Source organism: Felis catus, chromosome A1 (assembly GCF_018350175.1).
Source record: "Felis catus isolate Fca126 chromosome A1, F.catus_Fca126_mat1.0, whole genome shotgun sequence".
Lineage (NCBI taxonomy): Eukaryota > Metazoa > Chordata > Mammalia > Carnivora > Felidae > Felis > Felis catus.
Genome location: NC_058368.1, coordinates 118,048,970 through 118,071,781, shown reverse-complemented (window position 1 = coordinate 118,071,781; position 22,812 = coordinate 118,048,970).

Here is a 22,812-nt window from a genome sequence, read left to right as displayed (position 1 = left end):
CATACCTTTTTCTCATCCCCCTCCTCCCTCCTGGGACCCAGGTTCTCACAAGCCCAGCAGTTGACATGGTGACACTCTTCCCCCCGAAGGTCCTGCCAGGGTTGAAAAGACTCAAGTTTTGTACATCACTGTCTTTTTATAAACACACACATAAGCACACATCAGCAACCCAGAAGTTAGCCCCCAAATCCACGTGGTTTCTATTTAAGGAAATGTTTGCCCACATGGGGATGTCCTGGTCCCTAAACAAAACTCAGCACTCAGGACACATCGGGTGTGGGGGCAGGCAGAGGCAATGCCAAGATCACTGAATAATACCTTTGTCCTCAGCGTCCCACCATCCCTGAAAGCCCGCCTCTCCTGGGATGTGTCCCCCATGGAGCCTTTTCCACCAAAGCCTTTGCATACCACCTTCTAATTTCTCTCTCGCCCACCCCCTCCTCTCTAGACCAACCACTACACAGCCCTACTTTTGCTCTCAATACCTCTCACCCACACAAGAGCAACAGCCTCCTGAGTCTACCTTGCTGTGGCACGTCACTACCCCACCCAACCCAAATCAACCACAGAACGCCCTTCCAGAGGTCGTTCAGTGGCCTCGTGGCCCATGGACTCCACGCCACACTCCCCAGGAAGGCACACCATCCCTGTCTCATTCTACAGCGTCGGCCCCCCCACCCCGTGGCACATTCCTCCCTGGTCTGGTCAAACTGCTTGTGGTTCCCACTCACTTTCCACACTGTTTCCCCCTCCAGGCCTTTGCTAACTCTTCCTACCTCCTGGAAAGTCCTGCCTATCCTTGGCTAATTCTTACTATCTTCTTGAGTCATACAGCCATCACTTCCTCTAGGATATTCTCTCTGAAGCCCCACTTTGGGGCAAGGACCCTTCCTCTGGTTGAACTATTTTAAAGTGGAGTTGTGTCTACCGAAGCCCTACTCCGCAGCTAGATGGTTCCTTCCCCAGGGGAATGAGTGGGCTGATCCTGCATAGCTCCCCCACACCTAGCATAGTGCCTGCACACTGGAGATAACAGAGTGTGAGCAGGGGAGGGGCAGAGAGAGAGAGGGAGACACAGAATCCGAAGCAGGTTCCAGGCTCTGAGCTGTCAGCACAGAGCTCGAGGTGGGGGTTGAACCCATAAACCTTGAGATCGTGACCTGAACAGAAGTCGGACACTTAACCGACTGAGCCACTCAGCTGACCCCTGGAATAGTAATTAAAAAACATTTTTTTAATGTTTATTCATTTTTGAGAGACAGAGAGAGGGTGAGTGGGGGAGGGGCACAGAGAGAGAGATACACAGAACCCGAAGCAGGCTCTAGGCTCTGAGCTGTCAGCACAAAGCCAGACGCAGGGCTCAAACCCACGAACCGCGAAGTCATGACCTGAGCCGAAGTTGGAGGCTCAACTGAATGAGTCAGCCAGGCACCCCTAAAACGTCTTTGAAATAGCTAATGTTTACTGAGTTTTACTGTATCCCAGGTTTCTATGTATGTGTTTTAAAGACTATGGAGTTAGGTACACATTTTGTATGCTTTTTTGAAAACGTTAAGACTTCAACACCCGAGCCTTGCTTACCCTTCTAAGTTCATTTTTCTACCTCCCTCTTCATTCCAGCCACCCTGGCTTCCTCTCAGTTTCTAGAAAGTGGCAAGCTCGTTTCTGCCAAGGACACTCTACTCGGCTGCTCCTTATCCTTCCCATCTGGGCTCACAGGTCACTACCTCTGGTGGGCCAGGCCTGGCAACCCCCTCCAGGTCTCCCATCACTTCTCCATACAGGCAACCCCACCATTCACTGCATGGCAGGATTCTCAGTGCTCAGGCACATGACTGTCTGTCTCTCCAACGGCACCATAAACATCACGAAGGCAGGAACTTTTCTGTTTTGTTCACCCAGCACTTGGCAATGAAGTGTTCAACAAATGCTTTATTAAATAAAGAAACAAATGGATGAATTAAGGAATGAACTAATTAGCCAAAGGAAGGAAGGGCTGAAGGATTGTGACCTTAGGATTTTCAACCCTGGGAGAGATACATTCACTAAAATAGTGGTGTTTTGGTAGAACATTTGAAACTAAACTTCAGGATTATGAATCCATGTTTTTAGAAGAAGGGACATACGGAGAATTCTATCCAATTCATCTGTTCTGGTGGTTTGTGCAAACATGAACTTTGCCTTCTGAAGAGGCAGTCCTTGGAGAGAACCATGGGGCTGCCCGGGCCTCCAAAGATGACCTTGTCTGGCCTCAGGCAAGGCTGGACAGGCAAGCACCTCCACTGTTGTTTGAGATACTTGACCCACCATCACAGGGCCGAAAGGGCCTAGAATCCCTAAAGCAACTCCCAAGAGAATGAGCTCACAGAATCACTGTTACCCGCAAATATAAGAGCCAAACCTCTGAGAGTGCACCATCCAAACCTGAGGCTACAGTTCAAAAGGAGGGCAGTGGGCAGAAATCTGGATGCTGCTGTCCCCAGGAAAGAGTGGGCAGGGGGTGGTGGAAGGGGGTGGGGGGGTGGCTCAAGCCGCCAACATGGCTAACCTTTGCAAGACCTAACGGGCACACCTGAAGCTTTTCCACCAAGTCTTAGGAAAATGTTTATGAAGAGCAGCAGAGGGAAAGGGGGTGGGGTGGGGATTGTTATTAAAAAGACAACTAGAGCCACAGGAGAGGAAATGTCTCTGCTATTACTCCCAGCAGGTCACTATTGTGGAAGAGAAGTAATACCATTTTAAAAGTGCCAAACAGGAAGGAAGAGCCTGGGGGGAGGGGGGGGGGAGGGGGGGGGCAGGAGGTGGAGATAAATGAGATCAGAACAGGTCAAAAAAAAAAAATTAAAGAAACAAGCTCTTCCTTGGAGCAAAAATTGTTCCATAGGGAGACACCCTCAGTCTCCCTCTGTTTTAGGGAATTATTTTTTCTGGTATACTTCGTTTGTATTTGTAATTTTTTTTTTTTCTGCAAGGAAGGGCAAGTCTTTTCTCCTTTTCTCCCCCTTTCTTTTTCCTCTTTTCTTTTTGGCTCCCTTACCAGGCCTCCTACACCTTCTGGGTTCCAAGAGCATCCTGAGGATATTTACTAACAGGAAGCCAGACAAGAAGGGAATTGACACAGTCATTAGGTGACATAAGCCTGCTGACAAGCTGCCAACTCAGCCTATTGAAGATATAACTGAAAAGCCGGCATTTCATTCAAACTAGGTCACCTCCAAGTGCTGTGAATGTCAGCTGGGGATTCGCACAGACCGAAAACTAAAGAGGCCAAGAGGTTAGTGGTTTCCCCTGGGGACAAGTGGAGGTCAAGGGGACAAGGGGGAAGATGAAGACTAAGAAGGGAATTTGTGACAACAGATAATGTGGAAGAATGGGAGGGAGACATTCATGGGCAAGTGGGTTTTCAAAAGCAAGCTATAGAGATTCGGCTGTGGAGGTCTGAGCAGGCCACCAGTGCGGCATCTGGCGTTCTATTTTCATGCATTTGCTTCTATTTGCCTAGTAAGTATTCTATGCCTTAAACTACAAAAACCTTCCCCCAAATAAAGTGCCAGTCCCTTAAGGGGAAGGAATGTGTCTTCATCTTCACGAAATACCATGTCATAATCAAAGTCAGCATTTAATGAACTACATGATTGTGGAAAAAAAAAAAAAAAACCGACATGGGTTTGACGCCCAGCTCCATGTCTCCTTTGCTGTGTCCACTTGAGTAACTCTTCAAGCTCCTGATGCTTTAGGCCCCTCATTCATAAAATGAGGACAACGGTATCGCCCAACTCATATGTACGGGTTCCTGTGAGCAAAGAGTGAAGTATTATATAAGAAGCACTGAGTGGTATCCCTGGCACAAAGTAAAGGTTCAGTAGCTTCGAGTTGTTGTTATTGTTGTTTCCAATCACCCTTATTATTGTGAACGATTCCCCCTCCACCCTGCCCACCCCAGCTTTGGGTTTCCCTGAGCACCTTCAAGTACATGTGGATTCTGCTTTTACCAAAACACCCAAAAAACATCCATCCAAGGCACTCAGGCTTCACCTGGCAGATTTAGGTTGAAAGCCATCCCAGACAAACAGTGTTCAGTTGAAAATAGTCTCTCTTCTGAAGGGGTGATAGATGGGCAAGGTCAACTGGTTTTCAGCAAGGCATTTACAACATCTATTTTACCCTTGTGGTCAACAATGGAAGAATCTGGGCCAGATGATAAAACAAGTAACTGATAACTGGAACATCTACATGAGCATTTGTCAGACTGTGCTCTCTAGCATATTTGTTTACAGATTATTACTATTAGGAGTCACATAGCAGGGCGGGGCAGGAGAATTTAATGGTCAAATACTGTTGGAAAACTAGTTCTAACAATTTCTTTCATCAGAATTTCTAATATAAGCATTGCAGATATGTAGCATATCCAACTACACTTGATTATAATATGGGTCCATTTTTGAGGACCATCCTATAGACTAGGGTCCTTCAGAATGCACTTTGAGATATGTTCATCCACATTCAAAGGTATGTAACACCAATCCGGGCAGAAGTATCGGGGGGCGGGGGGGGGGGGGTGTGTGTGCTGTGGCTCTGGCCTTGACCCTGTCTAATTCAACATCATTACTTTGCTGGCACACTGATCAGATTTGAAGATGACCCTAAGCTGGACGCGGAGACAAAGGGGGAGATGGTACAATCAGGATTATGGTCTGACAAGGTACTTCATAGTAATAAATATCAGGTGCTGCATACATGATCCAAAAACCAATACAAAGAATTCAGGATGGTGGAAGATGGGGCTCAGCATGGTACATGTGAAAAAGACTTGAGACCTGACTATGAGAAGACAGAACAAGAAACTGGGTGTTTGGTCAAAGTGGTCTGAGCCTCTGGATCAAGCCTCACCTGAAGGTAGTACCACCCCTAGGCCTGTGCCTTGTTACATATACCAACAATTCCCTTTAAATGTTAAATTTTCTTCTTTTTTCTTAGTATGCAACATAGCATTCCAAATCGATAGTACTGTCCAGCACACTATGGTTTCCAAAGAAGTGCACTTTTAGGAAGAACTATGAGAAGTCTCAAGTCAAATTAAAGAGAGATGTCACACACTCTTGGTTAGATGATTCCTGGAGTTTAACTTGTACATGGTTCGGGGGCAGGGGGGACACAATCTTAGAGGGACCAGATAAACTAGGAAAAATTGGCAAGACTAACGGCGTATCTGAAACCATGCTACACAAAGAATTCTATAAAACAAATTTAAAAAGAGACAAGAAATACAGAGACTAAGGAGGGTCTAGCCTTCCAAATAGATTTGTGTGGGATACAACATTCTATGAAAAAGAATTCAATGGTCCTTAATGGTCTAGGGAGAATAGACAGATACCCTTGAAAAATTATTTAAAGCTATGGAAACTCTTCCCAGGAAAATGTACATGCAAACAAAACTCTATAGACATTTTCAGGGGGTTGGCGCCCCCCCACCCCGACCCCATCAGTATGGTGGAGGCCCATTCATGGACTTCTTCCCTAAGACCAAAACCAGGTTAAAAGCCTCCTCGGGATTATCTGTGTCATATCCCCACCCCCACTGCTGTCAAAGTAATGAACTAGGATCAACGCATGGATCTATCAGCTCAGTAAAAGAGACACATTCTCATCACATCTGCCATCTGGATACAGAAAGAGCTTGTCATCCTTAGAAGTGTTCAGGCAGAACTGGATGAGCATTTTCACTAAATTATTCTAGAGAGGTTTCAACCATGCCACAGGACTCAAGGACCCAAGGCCTTTCAGGACTTTGCTATTTAAAATGTGGTCTGAGAACCAGTAGCATCATTTGGAAACTGGTCAGAAATGCAGAATCTCGGAGCAAGTGGGTGGCTCACTCATGATCTCACAGTTCATGAGTTTGAGCCCCACATCGGGCTCTGTACTGTCAGCACAGAACCTGCTTCAGATCCTCCGTTCCCCTGTCTCTGCCCCTCCCGTGCTCTTTTGTACATGTGCGCCTGCACATGTGCAAGCTCTCTCTCTCACTCTCTTTCTCTCTTAATAATAAACAAAGATTTAAGAAGAGAAAAAAAAAAGAAAAGCAGAATCACAGGTGACTCTTTTGTATGCTAGTGCTTAAGAAGCATTGTTCTACGATTTCTAAGGTTCTCTAAGGGGTGAGAAATAACATATTCTGGTCCCTGGGCAGCAGTGTCCCACCCACGCCTTCAGAGAGCTGACCTTTCATAGTTTTAAGTAAGTTTGGGTTATGAGGGCATGGAGACAAGGGCCTTTCTCTAAATCCTCATCCCACCTCCTATCCATTGCATGAGTTACCTATCTTCTCAAAGACTGAGGTGGAGAACTAAGGGAGAAGAATAGAAGAATCCCCACTCTGTCTCATCCAGGTCCAGAACTTACAGAAGGAAAAAGCAATTTAAAACATTTCTCTTTACGATCATCTCCTTTAATAATAAAAGATTTGACTTACTGTGCACTCACATGTGCCATACACATTAAGTGCTTTCCTATCCTCTATATTTTAGTCTCCACAATAACCCTACAGGTACTATCATCTTTTTTCTTCCCATTTTTTTTTTTTGAGAGAAAGAGTGCATGCACATGAGCCTGGGAGAGGGGCAGAGGAAGACAGAATCTTAAGCATGCTCCACGCTCAGCACAGAACCCTACAGGGGACTCAGTCTCACGACCCTGGGATCATGACCTGAGCGGAAACCAAGAGTCAGACACGCAACAGACTGAGCAACCCAGGCGCCCTTTTTTTCCTGTTTCTGAGGCTCACAAAGGGTCAGCAACTTGCTCAAGGCCACACAGCTAGTAAATGGGGTAGCTAGGTCTTAACACTGAAGTTCAAGTCCTTACCCATTAAGCCACACGCCTCTCTACTTTAGAGAGGATCTCTTGCCTTCTACTCTTTTCACGAAGCCGTAAAGGTGGCCAGAAGGCTGTGAAGTTCCCACAGAGCATACTCAAGGTATGCAAAGATGCAGCCCGGCTGGGCACAGACACAGGTGCGCTACGGTCTCAGATCTCAGCCCTCCATTATGTTCCGTTCATTACACAGGAAGACTAAGAGGTCATGCTTTCAAACCCTGGCCCTTCCTCATTATCTGCTCCAGCATCAGAGCTCTCCCAGTCCTGTATCGACTTGCTGTATCTCCTGGCTGCCGGCCCATCTCCACCAGATCCCAGGCATTTGAGCAAAGTATACGGCTATCCAGTTCGGGCTGAACGGAACTAGCTCGCCATGCCTCCTCTATAATTTTGGGCATAGTCTGTGAGGACTGAGAAGGTGTCATTGACTCGGAATTACAGTTCTTTGTTACAGAATGAATTTCCGGACCCCGCTGAAGAGACAGCACTCCCCCTGGCGCTTACACAAGCAGCTTTGTTCCCCCTCGAAGCGCCCCTCTCACTGTGCGGCTGCAAGCACATTCCTTCTGGGCTCTGCTGCTGCTCAAAGAGGGACCTTACCAAAGAGAATTCACACCCTGCTACTCCACATCTGCAGCCTGCCTTTGGAAATGACTCACGCCTGCATGTTCTCTCTTCTACTTATTCTTACTAACTTCTTTTACTTCCTGTGGCTGTTGTACTTTTTGCGTGCTTTCTGTCTACTTTGACCAGCCAGGTCCCTTAGGACAGGAACCACATTTCGATTCTCTTCCTTGACACTGCACACATTCTAGCACACTGCCTGGCCTGTATCAGATGTTCAATGACCACACAACTGATGGACAACCAACCAATTGCATTTTAACGTATTACCACGCACATCTGTTGCTACATCCAAAGTGCATTCGCTTTTCCAGATCTGAACTTATTTGGAGGGAGGGACTGGGCGGGGGCGGGGGGGGGGGACCTCTAAGTAAGCACGGTGAGATCCTGTGGCAGATGGCGCTGTGTAAAAAACCATGGCATTATGGTTTCAGCCTTATAAGAGGTAACAATAAAACTTGCTCCCATGAGGTGGGACTAAGCCACTAATCCCCCTGGCACAGCTGGAAATACAAAAGCTTCTTAAAGTTCAAGGACCCCAACCCACCTGGTTAGACAATCACCAGGCCGAAACCTCATTTTTCAGCTGTGCTTGCTATCACTAGCTCCAAATCTCAAACCACTTAAAGAGAATCCTGGGAACTTTAAAATAAACTTGCCTGAGAAATGAGCCAGGATTGTATCATTTAAAAAAAAAAAAATCCTTAGAGATACTGGCTAGAAAAAGGCCCTTTCGTCCAATAATCAGGGGGAAGAGGCAAATTCAGTAAATTAAAAATTTTTTAAACACATACTAGGTACCAATTCATTTTTTGAAATGTTCTCAGATTTCTCTTCTCTCTTCAAGGATAACTCCTTCTGGGGCACCTGGCTGGCTCAGTAGCATGGGACTCTTGATCTTGATCTTGGGGTTATGAGTTCAATCCCACATAGATGTACAGCTTTTTTAAACAACAACAACAACAACAACAACAACAACAAGGGACGCCTGGGTGGCTCCGTTGGTTAAGTGTCTGACTCGACTTCTGCTCAAGTCATGATCTCATGGTTCATGAGTTTGACCCCACATCAGGCTCTATGCGGACACTGTGGAGACTGCTTAGGATTCTCTCTCTCTCCTCTCTCTGCCTCTCTCTCCTCTCTCTGCCTCTCTCTCTCTCAAAATAAATAAACTTAAAAAAAAAAACTAACAAAACAAACAAAAACTCTTGCTGGTCTATTTTCCAGTCAACAAATAGTTGTAGAAAAATGATTATGCTCAAGAACTGTCCACTCTGTGTACAGGCAAAAACAGACATGGGCTATTAGGTTGACTTTTTCACCCTTGGTTCTTACAGTACCGTAATTTCTTCTGCTCTAATTATCAGCTTTCCCACAGAATCTCTAACTGGGTGGGAGGAAACCCCCAGACCTGAAGGGGAGGAGGTGTAATACAGTCACCAAAGCACAGACTCTGGGTAGAGGCAAAGCTCAAACCCTGTCTGCATTACTTCATGTGAGTATTTGCCCTCTCCGTTGCTGTAAGGACCTTACACAGAAAATGGAGATGAAAAGAGTCCCTATTTCAGAGGAAAAGTGCCTGACATGTTTATCAATACCACTATCTGTGAATACTATACAACCTTAACCCAGGGGTTGAAAATGGAAACGTCTGCAAATATAAATAAGTATGGGAGCTCTGTGGAGAGAGTAGGACTCAGAGTTGGACGTGAGACGGGCAGGTGGGGACAGGGGTAACGCAGAGACCACTTAAGGGGCAGGCTTGACTGGGTACCAGCCAATTGCTACTACAAGGGGACACAGACCCGTGTCCCCAGTTCTTCTGATATGTCAACAGAAGTCAGTTCTCCAGGGGCACCTTAGTGGCTCAGTCGGTTGAACGTCCAAGTCTGGCTCAGGTCATGATCTCATGGCTAGTGAGTTTGAGCCCCGTGTTGGGCTCTGTGCTGACAACTCAGACCCTGGGGCCTGCTTCAGATTGTGCCCCCTCTCTCTGTCCCTCCCCCACTCTCTCTTGCGTGTGTGTGTGTGCATGTGCATGCTCTCTAGATAAATAAACATTAAAAATAATTTTTTAAAAAAAGTCAGCTCTCCAGATTTTGACATAAAACATTCCAGTTTCGAAATACTGGCTCAAACAAATTGAGATGCAATGTAGTATTAATGGGAGCTTGGGGTCTGGAACCAGAGCAGCTGTGTTTTGAGTCCCAGTTCTGCCATATACCTGCATGTGACCTTCAACAACTTACTAAACCTCTTCACGCCTCATGTCCCCATCTGAAAAAACGCTAACACAACAAGAAATATTAGTGCCTATTTCATAGAGCAAAGTGTGAGGAATAAAAGATATATACACATTTTCATATGTAATTTGTTATGTAACTTTCTAGGTATTTGTGTATCAATTATATGCATAAAATACACATACCGTTAGCATAGTTCCTGGCACGTGGGGAGCATCACATAAATATTAGCTGTTACTATGATCGCTTTTGCAAACACGACGTAGAACAAACGAAACACTGCTCTTAAGAGGGTCCTACGTAAGCCAACACTTTAGCGGACCCGACTGCATTCACGGGGCCACACACCCCCGCCTCACACAGTTGTGAAGGTCGTGTGAGAAGTGCCCTCTACTTCCACCTGCCAGCTGTCCCCAGAGACCCAAGGACACCATGCCACCACAGCTAAGAAGTACTCCGGGCATTACCACATTAATGGCACATCAGCTGCCTCTCCTTACTTATCTCCTCTCTCCCCACGGTAAGATGCGGGCCAGGATGGCTCTGCCAGGCCGACAGAGCAGGTCGGGACCGTTTCTCAGAAGTGTGTTCAGTCACAGAGATGTTCTGGGCACAAGAAGCCCACTGGAAAGCTTGACTCTGCCTGGGAACTCGTGGAGCTCTCAGCCCCAGGGCTAGCGTACTGGTCACACCACCAATGCCCTCTGAGTACAGAGGAGAGGGCCTGGCTTCCCGGGTCGCTGCAGCACTGCAGACAGGGTTTCCAAGCGTCTTGGCCTATAAATGCTCTTCACCAGTCCATGCAAGTCTCTCTTCCCTGTTCACACTGCAGAGCGTTTGCTCTGGGCCTTCCTACAGCTCCTACTGAGCTAGCAGTGATGCACCTGCCAGCACTCAGCAAAGCAGGCTTAACTTTTTTAAAGGGAGCAGGGAAGAGGAACTGGGAAATTGAGTTGTATCTTCAACCCACACTAAACATTGTTGTCCTTTCCCTCATTTGATTTCCTTTTATGTGGCCTCGTGTCTCTCAGGCGCTGGGTATTCCTTCACCACATTTACTGGAGTAACTAACACAAACCATCAAGTTCCACGTTCATTTCCGACACTTCACACCCAAGCCTCACCACCACACTAGGACACACACGCCACCGGCATCCTGATGCTGCAGATGAGGAAAGCTACGTCGAAGCTCTTAAGACTCCTGACCAAGGTCACACGGCTAATAGGTAGCAAACCAGAGGTCAAAAACAGGTCTGTGACTGCAAAGCCCACGCGCTTACCCAACCAAAGGAATTCGAGCATTCTAGTTTGGTCAGGTAGCAGCTGAACTTTACTGAAGAGCACACCAGGCTAAGAGTAGGAGAATGAAACTGCAATCCACACTCCGACCGGACACAGCGTCCACCCTTCTTGCACTGGGGTTCCCTCCTCATGCCAGCTCCCCAAAAAGATATCTCAAGGTGAAAATAATATCATAAGAAGCACCTGGGTGGCTTACTCGGTTAAGGGTCCAACTCTTGATTTCAGCTCAGGTCATGATCCCATGGTTTGTGAGTTCCAGCCCTATGTCAGGGTCTGTGCTGACAGCCCGGGGCCTGATTGGGATTCTCTCTCTCTCTCTCTCTCTCTCTCTCTCTCTCAATAAATAAATAAATAAATAAATAAATAAATAAACTTAAAAAAAAGATTATAAGTTTAAACAGCTTGCAATTGAGGAAGATGCTATATAAATCTACAATGCTAAAAATCTAAGAATTAAGGTTTGGAGGTATGTGAAATAAATAACAGTAAGTCTTACTGGTCAGGGATATATTTTTAATCTGTGTGAGTTTTTTCATTATTAAAAGAAAAGAATTTGTTACGTGTTCATAACATCATAACAAATTCAACTACTACTGAAGCATATAAAGTTAAAAAAAGAAATTTTCCCATCATGTCCCAATTCCCTGAGTGAATACTTTTCCAGATTCTCCTAAGAACAAACTAACATAGAATATACACAGATCTATATACATACACAGTTTTCCTTCTCAAAATCAGGATCCTATTCTATCGTTTGGAAACTTTTTATTCAAAATTATATTTATGTACGTATCTCCACATTACTTTGTACAGAACTAGATGAGTCTTTTTACCCAACACAAAGAACTGCATTATATGAACTGAGATTTATTTAATCAGTTCCTTGTTCAAGAACATTTGGGTTATTGTTATTTTTAGTGTTGCAATAGTTATGTACATTATAAGAATCTTTAGTTGACAGTATGTGTCCCGGTGACCTATGAGATGATTAGGGTGACAACTTTGGGTTTTGTTGCTGATACGGAGTTTATCTTCAGTTAAAAAGAAGATCCAACTCACACATACAACCATCCCAGCTGCAGAGATTATGATTGTCAATAATAAAACATGTAACTGAATACCAATTCACTCTTTCACTCATTCATTCATTTATTCCTTCAAATACTTGTGGTCTACCAAGCTCTATATGAAGTGCAAAGGATGAAAAAAACAAAAGGCCAAGTCTTAGTTCCTGCCCTTGAGGAACTGACCATTCAGCGGGCACACATACTCATAAATGAATTCTGTATCATATTTAGGTGCTCCGCTAGGTTTACGTAAAGGAGCATCTAACTCTGGAGGATATGGGGGTGCCTTCAGAAGGGGTGTGACAGGATAAGAAAGCCAAAATAGGGGCACCTAGCTGGCTCAGTCAGTAGAGTATGTGACTCTTGATCTTGGGGTCATGAGTTCAAGTCCCATGCTGGGCAGAGAGATTACACACACACATATATAAATCATCTAAAAAAGAAATGTAAAAGAAAAACTACCCAAATAAAGGATAGGCCAGCCAAGGTGTAACAACTGTAGTTGCAAAGCTTCACTTATAAAATCAGCTAGAGTATTCAGAAAACTTAGAAGACTTGACATAGAGGGCATCCAGGAGGGACCTGTCAGGAGAGAATGTGGAAAGAAAATTGATATTGAAGGGCTTGAACATGAAGTGCAGAAATTTAGACTTTAGATTCCCTCTCTCAGAGGGAATTTTGGATATGTTACAATTTGTTTATCCCTGTAAATAGACATTTGTGTTGCTTCTGGGTTTTACTAGTTTTGACTACAGTTGACCCTTGAGCAATGCAGGGGTTGGGGTGCCTACCCTCTCACAGTCAAAAATCTGTATGTAACATTTGACTCCCCAAAAGCTTAATTACAAATAGCCTACGGTTGACCAGAAGCCTTACTGATAACAGAAACAGTCAAATAAATATTTTGTATGCTATATGAATTATATACTATAATTCTTACAATAAGATAAGCTAGAGAAAAAAAGGCTAAGAAGACTATAAGGGAGGGCGCCTGGGTGGCTGTTAGTTAAGCATCCGACTCTTTGTTTCACTCAGGTCACGATCTTGCGGTTTCATGGGTTCAAGCCCTGCGTCGGGCTCTGTGCTGGCAGCACGGAGCCTGCTTGGAATTCTCTGTCTACTCTCTCTCTGCCCCTCCCCCATTTGTGCAGTCTCTGTCTCTCTCCAAATAAATAAATAAACTTAAAAAAAACAAATGTGCTTTGCAAATATTTTCTCCTACTCTGTGGGTTATCTTCTCATTCTCTTAACAGTGACTTTTGAAGAGCAAAAGTTTTTAGTTTTGGTGAAGCCCAATTTATCCATTTCTGATTTTTAGAGCTCATCTTTAGGTGTTGCATCTAAGAATTTTTTGCTGAAGCAAAGGTCACAAAGAATCTTCCCCTATGCTTTCTTCTAGAAATGTTACCGTGTTAACATGGCTTTAGATTAAGGTCTGTGATCCATCTCCAGGAGGCATGTTAGACACCTGTGGGGGCACTTCTGTATGTGGCAGTGACTGAGAATAGGGTGGGAACACTAGAGATCCCACAAGGTGCAGGAAATACACACATACACCAGGCCCTGCAGGACTTACAAATGTCTTGCCAAACATTCACCTGCGGAAACTGTTTATCACATAGTATCTATTTAGCTCTTCCTTCAAAATACCAAAAGCTTTATAGAAACTTCAACAACAGTAGTTAAATCTTTCCTTCTCTGAAAGCCAGAGTTTTTCCTTAAAAGCATGTATTTCATTATGTCTTCTAGTATATCTGTGCCTGTGCATTTACATATCAAATTACATCTTTTATTATACACTAATTTCCTTTCATTTCTCCTTTTTAATTCAATTATGGCATCAAATTAATTTTTTATCTTGTGTGTGTAGCTGGTTACATTATCATACACTAGCAACAAGATGAGATTAAAAATACTGAGCTGGGTGAAAAAAGAATCTGAATGACATCTATAACAATACCACTCACATATTAAAATATAATTATATACTTAAAAGTTTCAGAAACTTGCACATAAGTTAACTATGTACATTTTCTAAGAATGCATGGAAGAGAATACACCTTATATACATTGGAACAGTGTGTAAGGGAAGGAGGAAATGGGTCGCTGTGAAGGCTTTGGCTTTTATTCCAGTGACATGGTACAGCTTTTGAAGGATTTTGAGCAGAGCATGGCATGACCTGATTATAGTTTACAAGGACCATTCTGGCTGCCATGCTGAGAATGGCAGGGTCATAGTAGAAGCACAATTAGAAGGAGTTGATCCCAATGGTCTAGCCAAGAAACAGAGGTGGTTTAGACCAAGGGTAGCAATGGAGGTGGTGAGAAGTGCAAAGATTACAGATACACACTGAAGGCCAAGTAGACAGGATTTGCTGAAGCACTGAATGGAAGTAAAGTGGAGGCGAGGGGTCAAGGATGGTTCCAAGGTTTGTGGCTTGAATACACTGTGGCTTGAATAACTATTTACTGGGGTGGGGGAAGACTGAGAAGAACAAATGTGGTTGGGGGAGAAGCAGGCAAATTTGACTTGGGCCTTGAGTTTTGATATTGATATTTGAGTAGGAATGTTGAGCAGGTAGATGGGTATGTGAGCCTGACAGGAGACAGGTCAGAGCTGGAAAGGATAAACTTGGAGACGGTATCTAAACTAGGATCTAGCTGGTATTCCAGCTAGTGTGAGGAAGAGAGAAGAGATTCGAAGACAAAAGTTTGGAATACCTCAGCAGGGAAGGCCAGAAGGAAGAACAAGAACAAGAACAAGGACAAGGACAAGGACAAGGACAAGGACAAGGACAAGAAGGGAGTCTGAGAAGGAGTTGCTAGGTAGGCAGGAAGACCACCGGGAAAGCATAGTGTCCAGGGAGCCAAGCAAAAAAAACGTTTCAAGGACAAAGGAATGACTGATTGTGCCAAATGCTGCTGGTGGGTCAAGTAAGACGAGGTTTGAGAATGACCGTTGAATTTGACCACAGAGGCTAGAGCGGGGGGAAGCAGTCAGGGCTACATGGGAAGCCTTAAGTCATGGAGAGGGGGTGCAGGGATCCCCCATGTTCCCAGGAGACTTTCACCTCTCTCCTTCCCAGGTTGTCTCAACACCTTGCCTTTGCATATGCTGTTCATCTGCCCTTTTGTGCTGAGTTCAGGTCTGTTCAGCATCTTGACCTCGATCTCCCCAGGAACACCTTCCCATTGAGGCCAGATCCCCTCACTGGAGACTCTCAAGGTACCAGGCACCTGGCCCCTTCCCAGCATAGGTTCCCAGGGAATTTTCCTGTGTTGTATTTGATGCAGTAAATAGAGGCTTAGTCGACGTGCCCACACTCCAGGGGCGGGGAGCACATCCATTCCCCCATGGACTTCTGCCACGCAGTGAGTGCAAGGCCTGGCACAGATCAAGCACTCATCAGGTAAGTAGGAGATCAGGGAAGAGAGAGACTCACAGGCACTGGTGTGATCATGTGTAGCTATAAAGATGTCCAGTCGGATGTGTTTCCAACTCAAAAGGAAGCATGGGATTCGGATTCCAAGGGAAGACAGAAAGGGGATGTAAGCAAAGGAAAAGAAGTTCTTCCTCCAAAGCACAGAGCTGGGCTGACGCAGGCATCAGAGCTGACTACGGGGACTGGACAAGCACCGGAAGGCTCCGAAGTCCTGTGTGCTCAGTTTAGAATCTTGTTTTAGGCAGAGAAGACAGCAGAAGTAGACTTTGTGATGAGAGGCTAGAAAGCCCAGACAAGTGTTAGGCTGCACCCACACATGCCAAGAAAAGAGAAGTTGTGTTTATGGGCAGAAATTTAGTATGCGCTGCTGCAAATTAAAAACCTATCGGGGCACCTGGGTGGCTCAGTCGGTTGAGCGTCCGACTTCGGCTCAGGTCACGATCTCGCGGTCCGTGAGTTCGAGCCCCGTGTCGGGCTCTGGGCTGAGGGCTGAGAGCCTGGAGACTGCTTCCGATTCTGTGTCTCCCTCCCTCTCTGCCCCTCCCCTGTTCATGCTCTGTCTCTCTCTGTCTCAAAAATAAATAAAACGTTAAAAAAAAAATTTAAAAACCTATCTGCGTTAACAGATAAAATGTACACCCCAGTATGAAGAATAATAACCTTATCAAGTGCCTTTCACGTGCTGTCTGGGAGTATTCATGTGTTCCTCAACTCCCTGAATGCCCTATGTACCATCACTCTCTCCTATCACCCTGTTTCTTCCCTGCAAAGCATTTTATCACCATGGGTAGTTACCCTGTTTGCATGTTTCTATCCTGCTTATCATCCACCCCTCCCCCAACCCATGGGGTCTGTTTACTGACCTTACATTACACCCTCTGCTAGCAGAGCCCCACGCACACAGTATGCAACAAAAATTTTATCAAAATAAAGAAAAAGTTTCGTAACCCATAGCCTATACCTCACCTAGCAGACTTATCACACTGCACTGAAATTATTTCTTAGTGAGTTCTCTCCTACTCCAACAGGGATGACAAGGAGATTTCATCACATGAGCCAACTCAAATATACAGTCAGTAGAAAACTCATTTGATCAACAAGTGATTTATGTCACAGGTGGAGGAATGAAGGAGGTGCCGAACATGTGAATTCTAAGAGGCATGTGAGACGCCAGGGGACCTGGAGACAATGCAAGCTCTAATTCAATAATTGGGAAGGGCCCTGGGATTCTGCATTTCTTTTCTTTTTTTTAATTAATTTATTTAGTTTTGAGAGAGAGAGAGAGAGAGAGAGAGAGAAAGAAAGAAAGAAAGAAATAGCAGGGGATGGACAGAGAGAAAGGGAGAAAGAGAATCCCAAGCAGGCTCTGCACTGTCAGTTTGCAGCTGGGTGCGGGGCTTGAACTCCTGAACAAGGAGATCATGACCTGAACAGAAATCAAGAGTCCGGGGCTTAACTCACTGAGCGACCCAGGCGGCCCAGATTCTGCATTTCTAACAGGTTCCCAGGGGCTGCTGCTGCTGCTGGCTCATCCCTTAAGACAGAGACTGTCTTATTTGCGTTTGTACTGTACTTTGCATGGTACAAATTTGGAAGAATGAATGAATATTACAATAGTAGAATCTACTTTAAAAACTAGGGCAACTGAAGTACTGATATTTCCATCTTTTAGCAACCCTTCAGAAAGACCTCCTCCACTGGCAGGCACCTGTTGGCCTGGAATGTTCTCTCGGTAGCTCCCCCTCCCCGTGTTTAGGGAGGGAAGCTATTCATTCCTGCATACCAGAGGTCTCAACTGCAGGCTGAGCTTTGGGAAGGTCCAAGAGTGAGGCAAGTTAATCCCCTCTTAGTTTCCTCCTCTCAGGCTGAGGGGCTTCCGTTGAGAAAATACAGTCTCTCTCTGCTTGCCTGTGAGGACGGCAGAGGACAGGACCCAGCAGGTAATGAGATTAGGGTGGCGACGCCACTCAGCAAGCCATGCTTAACTTGAAGACCATCTCTCATAACAGTTTCAGACAGTGCTCCACTGAATTCATCGCCTCCCATCCCATCCTGGCCCCCACCAGGGGCAGCCCTGGGCCCGGGATCACCTCTCCACCAGTGGCCAGAAGCTTCAGCAAATAAGGGCTTGGTCCCAACTGCTCAGGAGATCCATGCAACATTATGGAAGGCACACACCTGGGATTTCTGAAGTGGTGTCTGGAACAATCCTGGTCTGCACTCCCATGGCTCTACGCATAAAATCCAACAAAAATTTGGCCAGAGTTACTTCAGGGATCAACTAGACAGGTCCCTGATTTCTTAAACAGGAATGATAAGCTCCACACATCACCTTTGCTGAAGTGCCAGGCCATGGCTGTGGTTGGGAAGGCAAGGGGATGGGCTTTACCTGCTTCCTGGGTTGCCAAAGTGGACTGGGCTGACAGCTCAAGTTCTAAATGAAGGTTGCACGGGGGCTCCAGGGTGGCTCAGTTAAGCATCCGACTCTGGCTCAGGTCACGATCTCGCGGTTCGTGAGTTTGAGTCTCACATCAGGCTCTCTGCTGTCAGCACAGAGCCTGTTTCGGATCCTCTGTCCCCATCTCTCTCTGCCCCTCTGCTCCTTCCCCGCTCACGCTCTCAAAAATGAATAAACGTTTATAAATAAATAAATAAATAGGGGCGCCTGGGTGGCGCAGTCGGTTAAGCGTCCGACTTCAGCCAGGTCACGATCTCGCGGTCGGGAGTTCGAGCCCTGCGTCAGGCTCTGGGCTGATGGCTCAGAGCCTGGAGCCTCTTTCCGATTCTGTGTCTCCCTCTCCCTCTGCCCCTCCCCCGTTCATGCTCTGTCTCTCTCTGTCCCAAAAATAAATAAACGTTGGAAAAAAATTTTTTTAATAAATAAATAAATAAATAAATAAATAAATAAATAAATAAAGTTTGGAAAAGAAGGCAGTAAAAGAGGAGGACGGACTCAGATGGGGGTAAAAGTATCTTTTCCTATGGACAGGACTTTATAGAAATCTTATTTCCTGCATCTTCCCTATGCACATGGCCTTTGCTCTTCGCTACAGTCCTAGGCACTGGCTGAGAGGCCCTGGGCGTGCAGATGGGAGAAGAGAAGGAGGGTGGAGAAGTTCAGGAGGCTCAGCTCAGCCCATCACTGCTTGGGCTTCCCAAGCACCTCCAGGAGGGAACTGAGCAAACCCAACAGCCAGGCAGCTGGAAGTCAGCAAATGTGGAAACGAGCAACTGGAGGAGAGTCGCAAAGGTAACGGAAAAAATGACCATGTTTATGGGAGAAGGTGGCCTGCAGGACATGGTCCCCCGAGCTGGTGTGACTGCTCTCCACTAAATGAGGCGTTGGGCTAAATGCCCAACTCGAGGTCCTCTGTAGCTCTGGCATTCTCTAGTCTCAGAGAAGGAACTCTGGAGAGCGGGGAAATACCTGTATGTGTGCATACGCATGCATGGATGCTGTAAACACACCTACTTATGTTCAGAGCCTTGCCCTGAACAGCAGCAAACCAGAAAAGATGCTGGGGAGAGTGGGGGCTCAAGAGTGGATCTTAGGGTCAGAAAGGTTAAGTCCCAGCTCTGAAGCGCACTAAAGCTGTGCGACTTTGTGCAAGGGACTTACCCTCTCTAACCCCTATCCCTTACCTGTTGAATGAAGCTAATAACACTGTTCATGTCTCTGAGGCAGGAGAGAGGCCCCAGCCTTCTCCCCTTAGAGACTCCTATATGTTTAACAACAAAGAACTACCAAACTAGATTATCAAGTGTGACGTATTTTGTGTTTATTTTTTTTAAACAATTTAACTTTAATAACAGAGAAAGTGAATAACAGAGAACAAAAACTTTCCTGGTTTTGACAGTGTACTACAGTTATGGAAGATAATTATCATTGGGGGAAGCAGGGTGAAGGATACACAAAAATTCTCTGTACTATTTTTGCAACTCCCTCTGAGTCACACTATTTCAAAATAACAAGTTGTTTTTAAAATTAACACACAAAAATATTATTACTGTATATTTAACCTTATTTGAAGATAAAGTCAAAAATCTAAATTTCAGGGGCGCCTGACTGGCTCACTCACTGGAGTGTGCAACTCTTCATCTCATGGTTTTAAGTTCGAGCCCCAGGTTGGGCATGGAGCCTACTTTAAAAAAAAAAAAATCTAAATTTGAGGCTTAACGGAAATGAGATACACCATGGAAAATCTACACCTGATCCTTCAAAACTTGTTCCCTGTAAGAAACCCTAGTTACTATGAGGATTAAATTAGAGAATACGCACAAGGCTCTTAGCACAGCATGAGGCAGAGCCTTGAAGTTAGCTATTTTTTTATGTTTATTTATTTATCTTGAGAGAGGGTGAGAGAGAGGGCATGCAAACGGTGGGGAGGGGCAGAGAGAGAGAGAGAGAGAAAGAGCGAGAATCCCAATCAGGCTCCACAGAGTCAGCAAAGAGCCTAACACGGGGCTCAAACTCACAAATGGTGAGATCATGATCTGAGCCAAAATAAAGAGTCAGACGCTCAACTGACTGAACCATCCAGGAGGCCTGATGTCTGCTATTTTTAAATACAGTAATAATTACTATTACTCAAAATGGCCACACAAGAAAATAGCATTCCATTTTTGCGATGTATCCATCACAGTTTACCCATTTGGAACGATGCTCTGAATGTAAAGTTACTGGCATCCAAAGGGGTTCATAATATATTAAGTGAAAAAAACCAAGTTATAAATTGATATGAATAGTTTTTTCTTTTTTTTTTTTTTAAGAATTTATTTTTACGTAATGTCTGTACCCAACATGGGGCTGGAACTTACAACCCAAGATCAAGACTCACGTGCTCAAGTGATGAGCCTGCCAGGCACCCATATCCTTTTCTTTTGCAAGTCAGTGTAATGTGTAGCTAAGAGCATAGGCCATGGAACCAGGTTGCCGGGGTTCAGGTCCCAGCATGGCTACTTACCTATGTAATCTTAAGGTACCTAATCATTGTGAGCCTCAACTTTCTCATCTGTACAATGGGTTTAATAATAAAAACCAACTGGATTATTGAGGATTAAATTAGTCTACACATGTAAAGTGCGGGCAAAGAGTAACATTGAAATGTTAAGCCATCATCACTTATTAGATTTTATTCTACATTAATACATACTCATCAGGATAGAGTCTAGAAGAGCATCAACACGCAAACAGCAACAGCAATCACCCTGAATGACGGGAATGCACAGGACTTTTATCTACTTACTTTTGCTATTTTCTAATTTTTCCAAAATTAATATGGGTTAAAAAACAAACCTGAAGTTCCTAGGATAAAAGATCTTCCTAAAAATTTTAAGATACACATCTGGTTTCCATATAATCAAGTGGAAGAATACAGGAAGGGGTCTATAACAAGAACATAAAACAGCAGATTGTACCTGCACCTCAGAGTTTTCTGAGTTCCGAGGATCTCAGAGCAGCTAATTGGGCGTTTCCCCTAGCCCCTGGCTCTCAAAAAACACGCCCATGCGGGTCACCAATGTGAAAGATACATATTTTTAACCACACACGTAATCCAATGTCCAAATATACCTCACACACATAGGTACTTACTACCAAAGAGAAGAGATTATAAATGCAGGTTAAATCTAGTCATGGAAAGTGCCTTGGCAAGTGGCAACCAAAGGCACAAAGACTGTTCTGTGGGTTCCCTGTGCTATGGTTCCTATGCAGTTCCCAAGCAGCAACGCTTTTGACAGTGTAGACCCGTGCCTCTCTTCCCAGAATGGCTGCCTTCCCACCCCACCCGCCGCCTCCCTCTTTGGCACTGACCCTAGAGGACCTCCCATTGAAGGACCACGACAAGCCAAAGGAGTGAGCGTGAAGGGGAGGCTGGGAATCCAGCCCCCCACCCTCCCTGGGGCTCACCCAGCAGGCAGGAGGGCGGTGTCAGGGAGCCGGACCCAGCACTCCTGCCTCGCTCCACCGGCAAAGCCCCAGGCGAGCCACTGCTGGAGAGCTGCCCCTGGTCCACTCGGCTTCGTTACATGAAAATAAAACACCAGCCTGTTCAGGGTCTGCCCGGCACATTACTGGGAGGAAGCTATAAAAGCTGCCAACATGGGTTACCTCAAGCATTTTCCTTCTCAAATACGCCGGGAGTGAGGCACGGCCTTTCCTCTTCTCCCCCGCCTCCCATCTTTTCGGAAAAGACTTTCTGTGTCCCGACTGTGTTTATTGACGTCCTGGCCTCTTGGCCGTTCCAGCTGTGCAACAGCGATTCTCCCTCCTCGCCGGTCAAAGTGGCCCCTGTTCCGACCCACTGCCCATAACGTGCACTTCCAGACCACACGGCCCACTGGCTTCTCAAAGTCTGGCTCAGAAACCAAATAAAAAGCTTTTCATTTACACTCCAGTTTATGTGCAGCAGCTCAAAAGCCTTATTTCCATGTCTTACACAGTTCCCACCTGAATAAATTCGTTCTAAGTGCCACTTTTCCATTTGTGGATTATGAAGCCGAGAGGAGGTCTGAGGGTACCCCACAGGCCCTATGCGATGCTACAGGCAGGCAGGGCTCAAGGTGACTCCTGTGGGACCACGAAGCCAAAGTGATGCCAGGACCCTCAGGAGTGCACACCACATCCCGGGGAAGAGTGGTCACAGCGGACACCCCTCACGAAGCCACGGAATGCAGCCAACCCCCAGGCTTTATCAGAGCAGAAAGCACGGCCCTTCCGGTCCCGGCTTCCAATCCCACCTCAGTAGACCCTAAGTGCGTATCTTCTGGGGGTAAAATTGCGACAACACCTCAGGAGGGGCTGATGGAACAGGATGATGAAATATAAGGTGCTTACCATGGTAACTGGTGTACAGAAACCCGGGTAGAGAGCAGCAGCATCACTAAAATTCACTTTAAAATTTTTATTTGTTTTAATTTTAGACAGAGAGAGAGAGCAAAGCAGGGAAGAGGGGCAGAGGGTCAGAGAGAGAGAATCTTAAGCAGGCTCATTGCCCAGCACAGAGCCCAGTATGGCACTCGATCCCATGCCCCTGGGATCATGACCTGAACCAAAATCAAAAGTCAGATAGACGCTCAACTGACTGAGCCACCCAGGCACCCCTCAAATTCATTTTGAAATGTGTGAGGCACATATTCCATGCTAGGGGCTAGGTGTAAACAAGACAGGAGCGGTTCCTGGCCTAATGAGCTCAGGGTGTGGGGAAAAAACAGACAACCGTTCCTACCCCAGGTGACTACTGCCAAAGTGGCTGCGTG